A 15,451-nucleotide genomic window follows, 5' to 3' on the forward strand; every position below is an offset into this window, starting at 1 on the left:
GTGATTGGTTTGTTCATATTTTTTATTTCTTCCTGGTTTAGTTTTGGAAGGTTGTACCTTTCCAATAATTTTTCCACTTCTTCCAGGTCACCCATTTTATTGACATATTTTTGCTTGTAGTAGTCTCTTATGATCCTTTGTATTTCTGTGGTGTCAGTTGTAACTTCTCCTTTTTCATTTCTAATTTTACTGATTTTTTTTTGATAAGTCTGGCTAAAGGTTTATCAATTTGGTTTACCTTCTCAAAGAACAAGCTTTTAGTTTCAATGATCTTTTCTATTGCTTTCTTTCCTTCTATTTCATTTATTTCTGCTCTGATTTTCATAATTTATTTCCTTCTACTAACTTTGTTCTTTTGTTGTTGTTGTTGTTGTTGTTGTTCTTTCTCTAGTTGCTTTAGGTGTAAAGTTAGGTTGTTTATTTGAGATTTTTCTTGTTTCTTAAGGTAGGATTGTACCGATATAAACTTCCCTCTTAGAACTGCTTTTGCTGCATCCCATAGGTTCTGGGTCATCATGTTTTTGTTGTCATTTAATTCTATATAGTCTCCGTGTGTTTGTATTTTTTACAGTTTTTTTCCTGTAATTGATTTCTAATCTCATAGCACTGTGATCAGAAAAGATACTTGATATGATTTCAATTTTCTTAAATTTACTGAGGCTTGATTTGTGACTCAAGATATGATCTATCCTGGAGAATGTTCCATGAGCACTTGAGAAGAAAGTGTATTCTGTTGCTTTCGGATGGAATGTCCTATAAATATCAATTAAGTCTACCTGGTCTAATTTGTCATTTAAAGTTTGTGTTTCCTTATTAATTATCTGTCTGGATGATCTATCCATTGGTGAAAGTGGGGTGTTGACATTCCCATTATTGTGTTACTGTCAATTTCCCCTTTTATGGCTGTTAGCATTTGCCTTATGTATTGAGGTGTTCCTATATTGGGTGCATAAATATTTATAATTATTATATCTTCTTCTTAGATTGATCCCTTGATCATTATGTAATGTCCTTCCTTGTCTCTTGTAACATTCTTATTTTAAAATCTATTTTATCTGATGTGAGTACTGCTACTCCACCTTTCTTTTTTTTTTTTTTTTTTTTTGCGGTACGTGGTCCTCTCACTGTTGTGCTCTCTCCCATTGCAGAGCACAGGCTCCAGACGCTCAGGCTCAGTGGCCATGGCTCACGGGCCCAGCCGCTCCGCAGCATGTGGGATCTTCCCAGACCGGGGCACGAACCCGTGTCCCCTGCATCGGCAGGAGGACTCTCAACCCCTGCGCCACCAGGGAAGCCCTCCAGCTTTCTTTTGATTTCCATTTGCATGGAATATCTTTTTCCACCCCCTCACTTTCAGTCTGTATGTGGCCCTAGGTCTGAACTGGGTCTCTTGTAGACAGCATATATACGCGTGTTGTTTTTGTATCCATTCAAGCAGTCTGTGTCTCTTGGTTGGAGCATTTAATCCATTTACATTTAAGGTAATTATCAATATGTATGTTCCTATTACTATTTTAATTGTTTTGGGGTTTTTTTGTAGGTCTTTTCCTTCTCTTGTGTTTCCTGCCTAGAGAAGTTCCTTTAGCATTTGTTGTAGAGCAGCTTTGGTGGTGCTAAATTCTCTTAGCTTTTGCTTGTCTGTAAAGTTTTTGATTTCTCCATTGAACCTGAATGATATCCTTGCTGGGTAGAGTAATCTTGGTTTTCCCTTTCATCACTTTAAATATATCTTGCCACTCTCTTCTGGCGTGCAGAGTTTCTGCTGAAAAATCAGCTGATAACCTTATGGGGATTCCCTTGTATGTTATTTGTTGCTTTTTCCTTGCTGCTTTTAATAGTTTTTCTTTGAATTTAACTTTTGTTGGTTTGATTAATATGTGTCTTGTCATGTTTCTCCCTGGGTTTATCCTGTATGGGACTCTCTGTGCTTCCTGGACTTGGGTGGCTATTTCATTTCCCATGTTAGGGAAGTTTTCAACTATAATCTCTTCAAATATTTTCTCAGCCACTTTCTCTTCCTCTTCTTCTTCTGGGACCCCTAAAATTCGAACGTTGGTGCATTTAATGTTGTCCCAGAGGTCTCTGAAACTGTCCTCATTTCTTTCATTTCTTTTCATTCTTCTTCCCTTTTTCTGGTCCACAGCAGTGAATTCCACCATTCTGTCCTCCAGGTCACTTATTCATTCTTCTGCCTCAGTTATTCTACTATTGATTCCTTCTAGTGTAGCTTTCATTTAAGTTATTGTGTTGTTCATCACCGTTTGTTTGTTCTTTAGTTCCTCTAGGTCCTTGTTAAACATTTCATGTATTTTCTCCATCTGTGCCTCCATTCTATTTCTGAGATTTTGGATCATCTTTACTGTCATTACTCTGAATTCTTTTTCAGGTAGATTGCCTATTTCCTCTTCATTTATTTGGTCTTGTAGGTTTTTACCTTGCTCCTTTGTCTGTAGCGTATTTCTCTGTCATCTCATTTTTGTTGATGTGTGGGGCTGTGTTCCTGTTTTGCTGGTATTTGGCCTGAGGTGTCCAGCACTGGAGTTTAGGCAGTTTTGTGGAGCTGGGTCTTGGTGCCAAGATGAGGACCTCTGGGAGAGCTCACACTGATTAATATTCCCTGGGGCCTGTGAGAAGATGCGAACTCCATGTCTTCCTACTCTGCCATTAGATCACCAGCTCATTACAAAAGATAAAACTCAGGAACAGCCAGATGGGAGAGATGCAGAGGGAAGGGTAGGGAGAGAGGGCTCAGAGCTTCCATGCCTTCTCCAGGCTGCCATTCTCTCCAAATCTCCAGCATGTGGGATCTTAGTCCCCTGACCAGGGATGAAACCCACTCCTATTGCATTGTAAGTGTGGAGTCTTAACCACTGGACTGCCAGGGAAGTTCCCCATAAGTGATTGTTGTTATCATTATAGTTACCCACAAAATACTAAATCAAGGCTCCTGACAAAATCTACCAAGCATGAAGTGCCAAATTCTGAACCTTTGAGTGTGGGCTTCAAATGTAGTCAAAGCAGGGCAGAAGGACAGTACAGGGAGAAACGAACGATGAGTTAGCATCTACTATGTGCTGGGCACTATGCAAAGGGATTCCCTCTCATCACTTCAGTTCTCTTCTGAACAACCCTGTGAGGGAGATGGTATTATTTTCACTTTACAGATGAGTACATCGGGACTCAGACTTTAGACTTGTCAGACTCCAAAGCCCAAGCTCTATCTACCTCACAAAATGGATGAAGTCAATGAATGAGACTACAAAAGTTTGAATCAAAGAGAATTTCTGCTATTAAAGAAGCTTTCTGCAGTCTTGGCAATGTTTCTGGTCTTGAACATACATATTAAAAAGCATCTTGAACTTTTGTGGAATCAAGATCTCTCCAATTGGTATATTGCAATGTAGGAACATAGTGTGTTAGGTGAAGAATATTAACCCAATTCTCTAATTATTCCCAAGAAAAATTAGATTTCCTTTATCACCAAATGCAGGCTGACAAATGACATTCATAGTGTGAGTACTGAACAAATGCCTGTGGTAGACAGAGTATAAAGAGAGTATTAGAAATAGGATGTGGGCACAGGAGGTAAGGGAGTGGAGGGAAAAACCACAAAGACAACAGGAGAGTTGAAGAGGACTCTTTTGTTGTTGTTGTTGTTACTTCCATCAGCTATTTTGCAGATGATGATACTAAGTTCAGAGTTTTGCAGCTGAATCCCACCTCACGGTAGGTTGGCTTCATGGCTGGGTTTGAAATATCCTACAACAGTTATGTTAGCAGATAGTTCTATTTGCAGTGTTATCTGTGGGTTTAATGGCAAAATGATCTTTGGGGTTTGAGGTTATTATAAAGCTGATGGCTCTAGATTAAATTAGACTAACCCTGAGTGGAAATTCAGATTTCAGTGGCCCCTGAAAATACTGCTACGACTACAACCACTACAACTACCACTACTAGTACTACTGCTGCTGCTGCTATCTGAAGAGATAGATAGTAATATATAGTTCTTTGTAATTTACAAAGTATTTCCTCATCTATCATGTTATTTGATCTTCATAATAACCCTGCATAGTGTTATAGGAGAAGAGAACATCCATGAAAACATGTTTTAGTCCTGTTAAAATTTCAAGTTGAGGTCTTTGCTTCTCAATTTTTGATATCTTTTCCAGCACTTTAAAATGGTCACATTTTTCTTATCTATATCATGAAGATGGTAATATCATCTCTTTCTGTCTCCAGGGTCACTGAAGAAATCAAATGAAACACTATTGTGAAAATGCTCAGGAAACTGCAAAGCTCTTTTTCCTTAGTATTGTTGGGAGGCACTTATTACACAGGAGCTCCATGAAGGAAAATATAATGCCTAATTTGTTGTCTTAAAAAGGGGTGTAATGTAGTAATTAGAACAGAGACTCGAGTTACACTGCATCAGATGACTTCTAGCTCTGCCAGTTACTAGCTGTGTGACCTTGGGCAAGTTACTTAACCTCTTTGTATTTTAGTTTCCTCATCTGCAAATTAGAGATCATAGAATTGATGTGAGGATTATATATATACATATGTTGGGCTTCCCTGGTGGCGCAGTGGTTGAGCGTCCGCCTGCAGATGCAGGGGACACGGGTTCATGCCCCGGTCTGGGAGGATCCCACGTGCCACGGAGCGGCTGGGCCCGTGAGCCATAGCCGCTGAGCCTGTGCGTCCGGAGCCTGTGCTCCGCAACGGGAGAGGCCACAATGGTGAGAGGCCCGCGTACCGAAAACAAACAAACAAACAAACATATATATATGTTTAATCCTTGGACTTAATGTGTCAGACACTATTAAAAGCATTTTATATATTACATAAAATGCTTTCAATAGTATTTGACAAATACTCAGTTCTATTTAAGTGTTAGGTTTTCCTATTAGCTATGGTTACCACTATGGTTTGACATATTGTAGATAATCAATAATACAATTTTTTGAATACATAAATAAAGTAATAAACATAGAGCAGGTGGGACAGTATTGTAGTCCGGTTGTAAGAAAGGAACAGAAATTCTAGAAACAATTTGCCCTACCACCTAGTAAAATAATGGATGCCCATAATGATAACTGAGTCATCCAGGAAAGTTACAAATAAGTTCAGAAGCCAAAGAGATAACTGTAAGATTTTCCTGTATGTTGTGGACAAAGTACTCTTGCATGTCTGTCATGTAATTATTAGCACAAACCAGTGATGTACATGTAGAGATAAGAAAATTTGATAGTCACGGAGGTTCATTGGTCCAAAATCACCTGGGAATGTGTGGACAGCAGGAATCCAGATTTTCTGGATTGGGTACATCTTCTATCACCCTAGACCCCACTCAAAGTCTTTACCTGTCAGACACAGTACTATGATACCATGTCACTGAAATCATTTGCCTTTCTGTTCAGCTTGCAGTCTTCTCCTTATCCTCCTCATCAAGAGAAAGAGTAGTGGGGAGTGGGAGTAGGGAAGAGAACAAGCATTCTGTGAGCACTTAATTAGCATCAGGCCTCTTGAACGGCATGCCATTTGCTCTTTTTCTCCCCAGATTTATTGGGGGTATAATTGACAATAAAATGGTATATATTTAGGTGTACAATGTGATGATTTGTTATACATATGTATTGCAAAATCATTACCACAGTCAAGTTAATTAACACATATATCACCTCATAGTAACATTTTTTTGGTGTGTGGTGCGAACGCAAGATTTACTCTCTAGCAAATTTCAAGTATACAATACAATATTATTAATTATAATTAGCATACTGAACATTAGACCCTCAGAAATTATTTTATAACTGAAATTTTGTACCCTTTGACCAACATCTCCCCATTTCCCCTCTGTCCCTCCAGCCTTTGGCAACCACCATGCTAGTCTCTGTTTCTATGAGTTTGACTTTTAGATTCCACATATAAGTGACACCGTACAGTATTTGTTTTTATTCTCTGGCTTATTTCACTTAGCATAATGCTCTTTAGGTTTATCCATGTTGTTGCAAATGGCAGGATTTTCTTCTTTATGGCTGAGTAGTATTCCATTATATACAACATTTTCTTTATCCATTAATCCATCAACAGACATGTAGGCTGTTTCCATATCTTGGCTATTGTGAATAGTGCTACAATGAACATGGGATGCAGATTTTTTTTTGAGATACTGATTTCAAGCCTTTTGAATGTATACCCACAAATGGGATTGTTGGATTATGTAGTAGTTCTGTTTTTAATTTTTAAAGGAACCTCCATAATGTTTTTTGTAGTAGCTATTTTAATTTATATTCCCACCAACAGTGCACAAGGATTCCTTTTTCTCCACATTCCTGCCAGTACTTAGCTCTTGTCTTTTTGTTAATAGCCATTCTAACATGTGTAAAGTGATATCTCTTTGTAGTTTTGATCTGTATTTCCCTGATGATTAGTGCTTTTGAGCACCTTTCATATACCACTTGGCTACTTCTATGTTATCTTTGGAAAAATGTCTGTTCAGGTCCTTTGCCTGTTTATTTATTTAAAGAGTCCTTTATTTTATTTTATTTATTTTTTTGGCTGTGCTGTGAGGCTTGCAGGATCTCAGTTCCCCAACCAGGGACTGAATCCAGACCCTCAGCAGTGAAAGTGCTGAGTCCAAACCATTGGACTACCGGGGAATTCCCTGCCCATTTTAATTTTTATTTTATTTTTTAAATAAATATATTTATTTTATTTATTTATTTTTTGGCCGCACTGGGTCTTCATTGCTGTGCGCGGGCTTTCTCTAGTTGTGGTGAGCGGGGGCTACTCTTCGTTGCGGTACATGGGTTTCTCATTGCAGTGGCTTCTCTCGTTGCGGAGAATGGGCTCTAGGTGTGTGGGCTTCAGTAGTTGTGGCACGTAGGCTCCAGAGTGCAGGCTTAGCAGTTATGGCAATTGGGCTTAGTTGCTCCGTGGCATGTGGGATCTTCCTGGACTAGGGCTTGAACCCGTGTCCCCTGAATTGGCAGGCAGGTTCCCAATCACTGTGCCACCAGGGAAGCCCCCTGCCCACTTTTAAATGGAATTATTTGTTTGTTTGTTTTTTATGCTATTGAGTTGTATGAGTTCTTTATATATTTTAGATATTAACCACCTATCAGATATATGGTTTGCAAATATTTTCTCACATTCTGTAGGTTGCCTTTTAATTTTGTTGATGGTTTCCTTTGCTGTGCAGAAGCTTTTTTGTTTGATGTAGTTCCACTTCTTTACTTTTGCTTTTGTTGCCTGTGCTTTTGGTCATATCCAAAAAGTCTTTGCCGAGTCCAATGTCAAAGAGCTGTTCCTAGAGTATATGGTTGTAGTTACTATGTTTGATTTTAATTCATTTTGAGTTAATTTTTGTGTATGGTGTAAGATAGGGGGCCAATTTCATTCTTTTGCATGTGGATATCCAGTTTCCCAGCACCGTTTGTTGAAAAGGCTATCCTTTCCTCATTGTGTATTCTTGGCTCCCTTGTCAGATCAAATATTAGTTGACTGTATACGTGTAGGTTTATTTCTGGGCTCTCAATTCTGTTCCACTGGTCTTTGTCTTTTTTATGCCATTATCATACTGTTTTCATTGTATCTTTGTGGTATAGTCTATACCACAGGAAGTGTGATGCCTCCAGCTTTGTTCCTTTTTTTTTTTTTTTTTCAGAATGTCTTTGGCTACTCAAGGTCTTCTGTAATCCCATACTAATTTTAGGACTGTTTTTTCTATATCCATGAAAAACGCCATTGGAATTTGGATAGGGATTTTACTGAATCTTAGATAGCGTTGGGCAGTATGGACATTTTAATAATATTAATTCTTCCATTAAATGAAAACAGGATATATTTCCATTTATTTATGTCTTTAATTTTTTATCAACATGTTATAGTTTTCAGAGTTTAGATCTTTCGTCTCCTTAGCTAATTTTATTCTTAAACATTTTATTGTTTTGATGCTACAATAAATGGGATTTTCTTAATTTCTTTTTCAGATAGTTCATTGTTACTGTATAGAAACACAACTGTTTTTTGTATGTTGGCTTTGTATCTGCAACTTTACTGAATTCCTTTATTATTTTTAACAGTTTTTTTGTGGAGTCTTTAGGGTTTTACTCTTTACTGGAATATGGGGTAGATGGAGTAAATCAGCTATCCTTGAGTGATTTAGCTAAGACTGAATAGCTGGCAGGTAGCTGAGAAGAATCTATACCACAATGTGACTCCAAAGCCAGGTTCTTTCCACCTCATAGGGAAATTGCCTCATGTAGCCTATCCCTACAGCAAGAGCTGCCATGAGCTCTGTGTGAAGCAGCTTTGTATTTACAGAATAGCCCTTAGAGAAACCTCCTGATCATTCAGTGATTACTGATCTTTTAGCAAAGCAGACTGCTTTTGCCAAGATAGTGCCAGACCTGGTATTTTATGCCTTAGTTTAGAATTTCTCAAAATGTGGAATGTGAGCTAAAGATTCTTCTTATTAAAATTCTAATCACTGTATATTTATTTTAATGTTTTCAAAAATATAATTAGTTATTGTAACAGGAGAAAGAGAAAATTTCCTCAATAAAGAATTCATTGAGTAAAACATTTATCAATTATCTTAAGGAAAACATTATATAAATAAAAATACAAGTGGTGGGTGGACATGGTAAAATTCATAGAAGGAAATCATGGGAGGAAACCAATTATATTGAAGTGTAATTATCAAAACATTAGAAAAAAATTATAATATAGTAATATACATGCTTCTTTAAGATATTAAATAACTAGTTCTAGAGGCAGGTCTAATAATGATCACAGTTTTGAAGTGGTGACGAGCATAAGTGCTATTTTGAGAGATCTGCAGTAACTGCCATGTGATAGGAAAATATCTGTGCTTTCTCTTGGTGTCAAAGTCACAGGCACTGCTAATATCACTTGCTTTATTGCCTGTGTTCATAGCTGAAAGAACAATACACATCAGTTAGAAGTTAGGGCAATTCAGATATGATTCTGCCCCTTTAAATGCCCTTTGAATTAAGAACCTCTAGTCAGGTGTCCAAACGAACTGGGTTTAAATCCCACTGCTAGCAAGTAACATCTGTGTTATCTTAGCAAGTGACCTAGGCTCTCTAAGCTCCCAAAGGGGGAGGTGATAACAGAATTTATGGAGTTTATGGGTTGGTAGAGTCTAGGTTATGCACAGAAAGTGCTTGGCATAGTGCAGGAATTCACTAAATGTTATAAACGTGCTCCTAACGTTCCAATGATAGTGGGGCAAGCATTCAGTCAGCAGGGGCTGCATTCCATGAACAGTCTAACTATCAGAGACGTACTCAATTTCTTAGTTCCCCCCATGGGGCTCAAATGAAAAGATTCAATTTTTCTGGGGAAAATTCATGATAACACTAAATGAGCGTGCTTTTGTTTAAACTTGCATTTTGTGACTAAGAAAAAATGATTCCATTGAGGCATGCATGTAGAAGAGTGGATGGAAACGTGGATATTAAATACCTGTAGTGTTTTTAGGGTACACAATAACGGGGAAAGATGATATATGCAGTGCATTGTCTGAAGCAGTAAGCATTAAAAGTGACGACATTAATAAGGGGAACAGCATTTACCAAGGTATTTCATGAGTAGGGAAAGTATCAAGATTTTCTCTTTCTAATGTAGTCTGCTATGCAATTGTACGGGTTGGATCTACTCTATGAAATAGTTCCCCATTATCGGTTAGAGAGTGGCAGACTCCCTCATGATCTGCTCCACTTTAATGCTTTTAAAGTGAGTGAATTTAATATTCAAAATGAAAAATGTGCAGGCAGATTTTACTTAATGGGAATTTGTCCACTTTGCTTCTTGGTAAAAACCCTGCATCAGGAATGAAATTTGGGAAGAGTTTAGATAAAAGAGTTTGAAAATAGTTACTGATGAGATGTGATACTTACTGTTAAGTAGAAAGCATGAAAGATCATTCCCAGTTCACCTGAATGAGAAGTTAACAGTGCACATTGCTCTTGTAATGGGGCTGACATTCAAGTCTTTGGAGAGGATTATATATGTGAAAAGAAGTCCGTGGAGAGGACATTATGATATCAAGACAATGACAAAACAAATTTCAATGCAAATGTATAGAAACCATATTACAATGTCAAGGCGAAAGTAAAATGTAAGTCTAGAGAGACCATTTTACAATGTCAAGACAATGGTAAAACAATGTCATTGAAAGATTATTGAGACCACATTGCCATGTTAAATTACAGTGTCAAAACATTATCATTGCAACTCTTTAGAGATCATGTACCTCTTTTAAGATAATAGCAAAACAATGGAACTTGAAATAGCAAACAGTGGAACAAAGGAATTTTATGTAAGTCCCTGTTACTATCAAGAGAAGACGGTAAAAATGTAGAGGCAAGTCAAAAGGTTGTAAAGGAAACAAACAGTGACAAACTATAAGATTGTGCAGTACATCCAGTTAGCGTTCAACTTTATTCCTGATTTGAAGAAAGTAAAGTTTCTCAAGTAGTGATGTTCTAAACTTCAGAATTAAGATTGCAAACAAGTTTAGCCAAAGAATGGCAAAAAAGTCGGGATGAGCGACTGAGATATTAGATCCATATGAGCAGCTGATTTATAGAATTAGAATCTCACTCCTCTTCCCAAATAACTGGATTATTGTTTTAATTATTCAGGTGAATTGTCTTCCTAGCATGAAGTTCACAAATCCTGCTTCTGATTCCTGCTTTGTCTGTGACCTCTGTTTGTGATGTAGCGTCCAGCACTCACTGTTAAACTTAGCTTCAGCTCACAGTTATCACTATGTGTCAATCATTGTGCTAGACACTGTGGGTAGAATGGATTTTTCCTCTTTCTTATGAAGCCGAGAAGAATAAGGAAACTACCCATACAAAGATGATGTATGGGTAGTCCATCAAAGATGATGGTCACAAACAGGGTGTAGAAAGAGGGCTTTCTAATTGCAGCCCTGCTGCCCTCTTCTTGCTTTGTGAATTTGGGTACACTGCCTTTCTGAGCTATGTGTAGGGTTCTCTGTATAGAAGACAGGGAGGATACACATGTGGTTGCTACCACTTACATTCTACAAACTGGACTGGGAATGCAAGGCTGTGCGCCTTGAACAAGTTGCTTAGCTTTTCTGGATTTATTCATCTGTATAATGAGGGTGTTGATTGAGGGTGCTTTTCTAGTTCTAAATCTGTTTTTTAGAATTAACTAAAATGTTTATGCTATGTATGAACAAACTATCTGTCAAAACTGTTGTCAGAACCCATCCCACCCACCACACACCCAATTAGGTGCCATTCCTTTTTTTGGGGGGGCCACACCGCGAGGCATGCAGGATCTTAGTTCCTCAACCAGGGATTGAATCCACGCCCCCTGCAATGGAAGTGCGGAGTCTTAACCACTGGACTGCCAGGGAAGTCCCAGGCCATTCTTTTTTTATAGGTTTTCATCTATTTTAAGATTCTTACAAATGAATTTGCTGCAGACTTTTAAGCTAAAATAATAGCTATGAATACTTATGGATATAATTTCATATATATATTTCAGTTTTATATATGTGTGTGTGTGTGTGTGTGTGTGTGTGTGTGTGTGTGTATATATATATATATATATATATAAAACTATGGTTTAGAAACAGAGACAATGAGAATAGGAGGAAATGTTACAGAACATCTCAGAAGCTTGGAATCTTTGAATAACTCCTGGAGGGTTAGGGAGTTAGAGGAGTAGAATGTATTGGTGAGCCTCCTTGCCTCTGCTTTTTAATATGGTATGTGATAAACATAAACTCACTAGAGACTTAGAATGAACCATAAAAGAGCTTATTTTAGCACTGCACTAGATACAAATGGTGGAAGTGCACAATTGATACTATTAATTCAGAATTTTTCTGTTCTTTGTCCAAATTTCTCAAATCCTTACATAGCCTTTTTTTTTTTTTTTTTTTTTTAAAAATTGAGGCTAAGAAAGGTTAATTCACTTGGAATAAGCCACATTGCTAACATGTGTCTGTGTCAAGAATGGGATCAAGATTTATCACACTTTACAATCTGTGATCAACTAACAGTATAATCAGTGACAAAGGGAAAAACTGGATTCCATTATACTTCCTGCCACCACCATCAGCCAAGGAGCCCGTCCTCTGTCCTTTATTTAATTATTTATTTTGCATTACACCATTTATTCAATGACAAATTCTGAGGGTCTACAATCTCAGATGGTCATTAGTCTATTTTCTCCTCTATCTTCAACCTCTTCCTCAAACTGGCTTTTTGCCTGAGGTAGAAAAACATAAATCTCACATACCTTTAAGAAAGTCTTTCATTAGCAGCATTTTTTCATCTAGCTTTTCCTTCTCATGGCCAAGCCTCTCAAAGGACTAGCTTCCCACCTGCCATTTACATTCATGTCTTATCCTTTCTAAATCTGAGTATTTGTGGCTTTTATCGATTCTCAGCTATTATTTTTCTCAAATACTGCCTCTCCCACATTCTATTTTTCTTTTTAGAATGTTTTATAGGTGTATGTTGGACCCTCACATTCCAGTTTCCATGTTTCTAATCTTTCTTCATATTTTCCAAATATATATTCTCTTGTGTGGCATCAGGGCAATTTTCTCAGATCTTTCTTCTAGTTCACTATTCCTCTCAACTTTGTTGCTTCTGTTGTTTACCTGTCTGTCTCATGTTTAAACTTTGTTTTAGTGTCAATGACTGCGTTTTTTGCTGTGTATTTTTATTTTTAAAAATAGTAACTTTCCTCCCAAATTTCCTAGTATTTATTGAGTTTCTTCCCCTCATGTTTCCTCTTTATTTTACTTTATTATTTTCACCAACCACTTTTTAAAGTCTCTATTTGATAGTTCTATCATGACAAATTCTGAGGGTCTACAATCTTCCTGAAACATCAGTATGATCCTTTCTCATGATACATTGTTTCTTCTGCGTGTGTACATGTTAGTGTTGTGTGTGTGTACACTTTGGACTATAAACTTCAGCTCATCTTCAGCAGGGCAGTCATGTGGTCTCCTTTTGCTTCTGGGGTTGAAGGTACATCCTTCCCAAGATATTTTTTGCTTCTGGCAGTTATTCTAGGATTATCGATGGCTGAAGACCACTTTTTATGTTGTCCTATTTTTGATAATTCTTAGACCACATTTGTAGTTTAATTCAAACTCAAAATCCAAATGGGAGTAGGTCCAAGTTTTAGGATTCTCAGAGGAGAGTATTTTCTCACCAGAGACGAGGCTCAGAGACACAAGTAACTGTCATTTCCCTGCACAATATGAGAGACTTTTTTCTTTTCCTAATCTACTTTTCCACTAAGGATGTAGCATTTCTGGAGTCCCATGTCTTGTAAGGATCTCAGCTCCAATTCCCTATGTCATGTGGGCCCACAAGGCATCATCAACTGTTCCTACATGAAAGTCGAAATCCAAACCACTTGCTTTCTCAGCCTGAAGTTATTCTCTCTTGATTCTCCTCCACCATTCTGATCCCTTTCCTTTCCTCAGTCTCCTTCATAAGCTTGTTCTTCCCTTGTTATTAGTCTTCTCCTAGAGATTGCAATGTCCAGTAATCAACAGATTCTGTAACTCTCTGCTCACCCAAAATCCCTTGAAAATATCCCATCATTGCTTATTAGGGTGAACTCTTTACCCAACTCCATGCTTCATCCCCTTTAATCTCTTCTTCATACCAAGGCTGGAGTGAATTTACTGCAAACACACACATGCACAGACACACAAAAAAATAATACCCTCTCACGGCATGTAAACCCTTAGGATCTGTTTCCTGCAGAGCTCTCCTGTACCTAGTTCCAGTTTTCTAGCCATTATGAACTGCTTTAGTCTTGCTTTTTAAAACCTCTTTGCTTCTGTACCTAGTATTCCTCTATATGTTACAAAATTTTAATTGTTAACGTTTACTTGTGGTATGTCTTTTTTTTTCTTCATACACAAATGAGTATAATGCACTCAGAAATTTTAAAAATGAATCTATGGAAAATTAATGTACAAGAAATTAGAGCTCATTGTACATAGAAGCATGGATCCCAGAAAGTTCTGTGGTTGCAATAAGGAGTAGCTCTGACCTCTTCTATGCACCTTTTTGTCCTTTTCTCTAATAATCTTTCCTTCCATATCTAGTTGTTATGCTGTTTTGGAAGTAAGGCCCATGACTGAAAGGATTACATCAGGATTAGTACCAGGGACATGAGTTCCTCAATAATCATTGATCTACCTGTGAATCCTAGAGAATTTAACACAGCTCTATAGCAACACTTGCATTTGGAAATATGTTATTCCTAAATATTAAAAACTACATTTACTCTGCTGACAACAGTGTTACTCTCAGGAGTAAAGGCATTATTTTTACTTTCTTCAAGGCAGCAAGTACCTTGCTGCTCCAGACTGGTTAGCTCTTCTTTCCTCAGTTTACTCATCCACAAAATGGGGATAATAAAAATACCTATGTTTTCAGTTATTTGGAGATTAAATGAATAAATGGCTAATAGTGCTTAGAACAATGCCTAGTATTGAGCAAAAACTCAGTAGAGATTAACTCATTATTGTTAATTTTCCCATCATTTTTCTCTCACCTAATCAGATAAATTTTTAGAGAAAAATAACGAATATTTTAAGTAAAACATAATGTACTTCTCTGTTAAGGTTCTCGTTCCTATCACGGTCAACTTTGGAAATAGGATCCGTTAGCAGTCCTTTATTTATTGGTATGATCTACAAACGTTGTATCTCTTTGATTTCATGTTAATTATGAAATGAGAATTTTGTCCTCTATTAAAGCTATTCGATTATTAGCAATTATAGGAGGAAGATTTTGGAAAGTATTAGAAAATTCAAGATAATGCTTTACTCTATTATCACATAAAGCCCCTGTGGTTACTACAATCCAACTTATTTCCTACCCACTCTTACCTGCTGGGAAATCTTTATCTTGTAAACTACTTCCTGTAACTTTGTATTTCTTATATTGGGATTAGAGAGCTAAGAAAGACCTATGGGATTGTGTTCTCTCTCCACTTTTCCCTAGTCTATGTATATCCTGCTTTAATGTCTTGGGAGGATTATGAAATACCAAGTATAGAAACTACGATTATAATGAGGTTTTCCCAGCATGTATCAAGTAATAAAAGGTCATTAGATGAACAACTGTTCTCACTATAAGACTGATGGAGTCATCTTGTAAGAACATAAATCTAACATAAATTGAATGAATATTATTCATTAAATAAAAGATTGATACTATTTCTAAAATGTCTCCTGAAACCCCAACATTCCTTGGAGAGAAACAAATGGTCTATGAGTTAAACGTTCTAACTTGCTTCTTTTTCTGGGAATTTTGCTTGCAAGTTCAAGACGCCTTATTTGCTTGTTGAAATAATAACTGGAACATGAAACTGAGGGGTTTTCCCTTAAATGGGCCTG

Source organism: Leucopleurus acutus, assembly GCF_964270905.1.
Source record: "Leucopleurus acutus genome assembly, chromosome: 1".
NCBI lineage: Eukaryota > Metazoa > Chordata > Mammalia > Artiodactyla > Delphinidae > Leucopleurus > Leucopleurus acutus.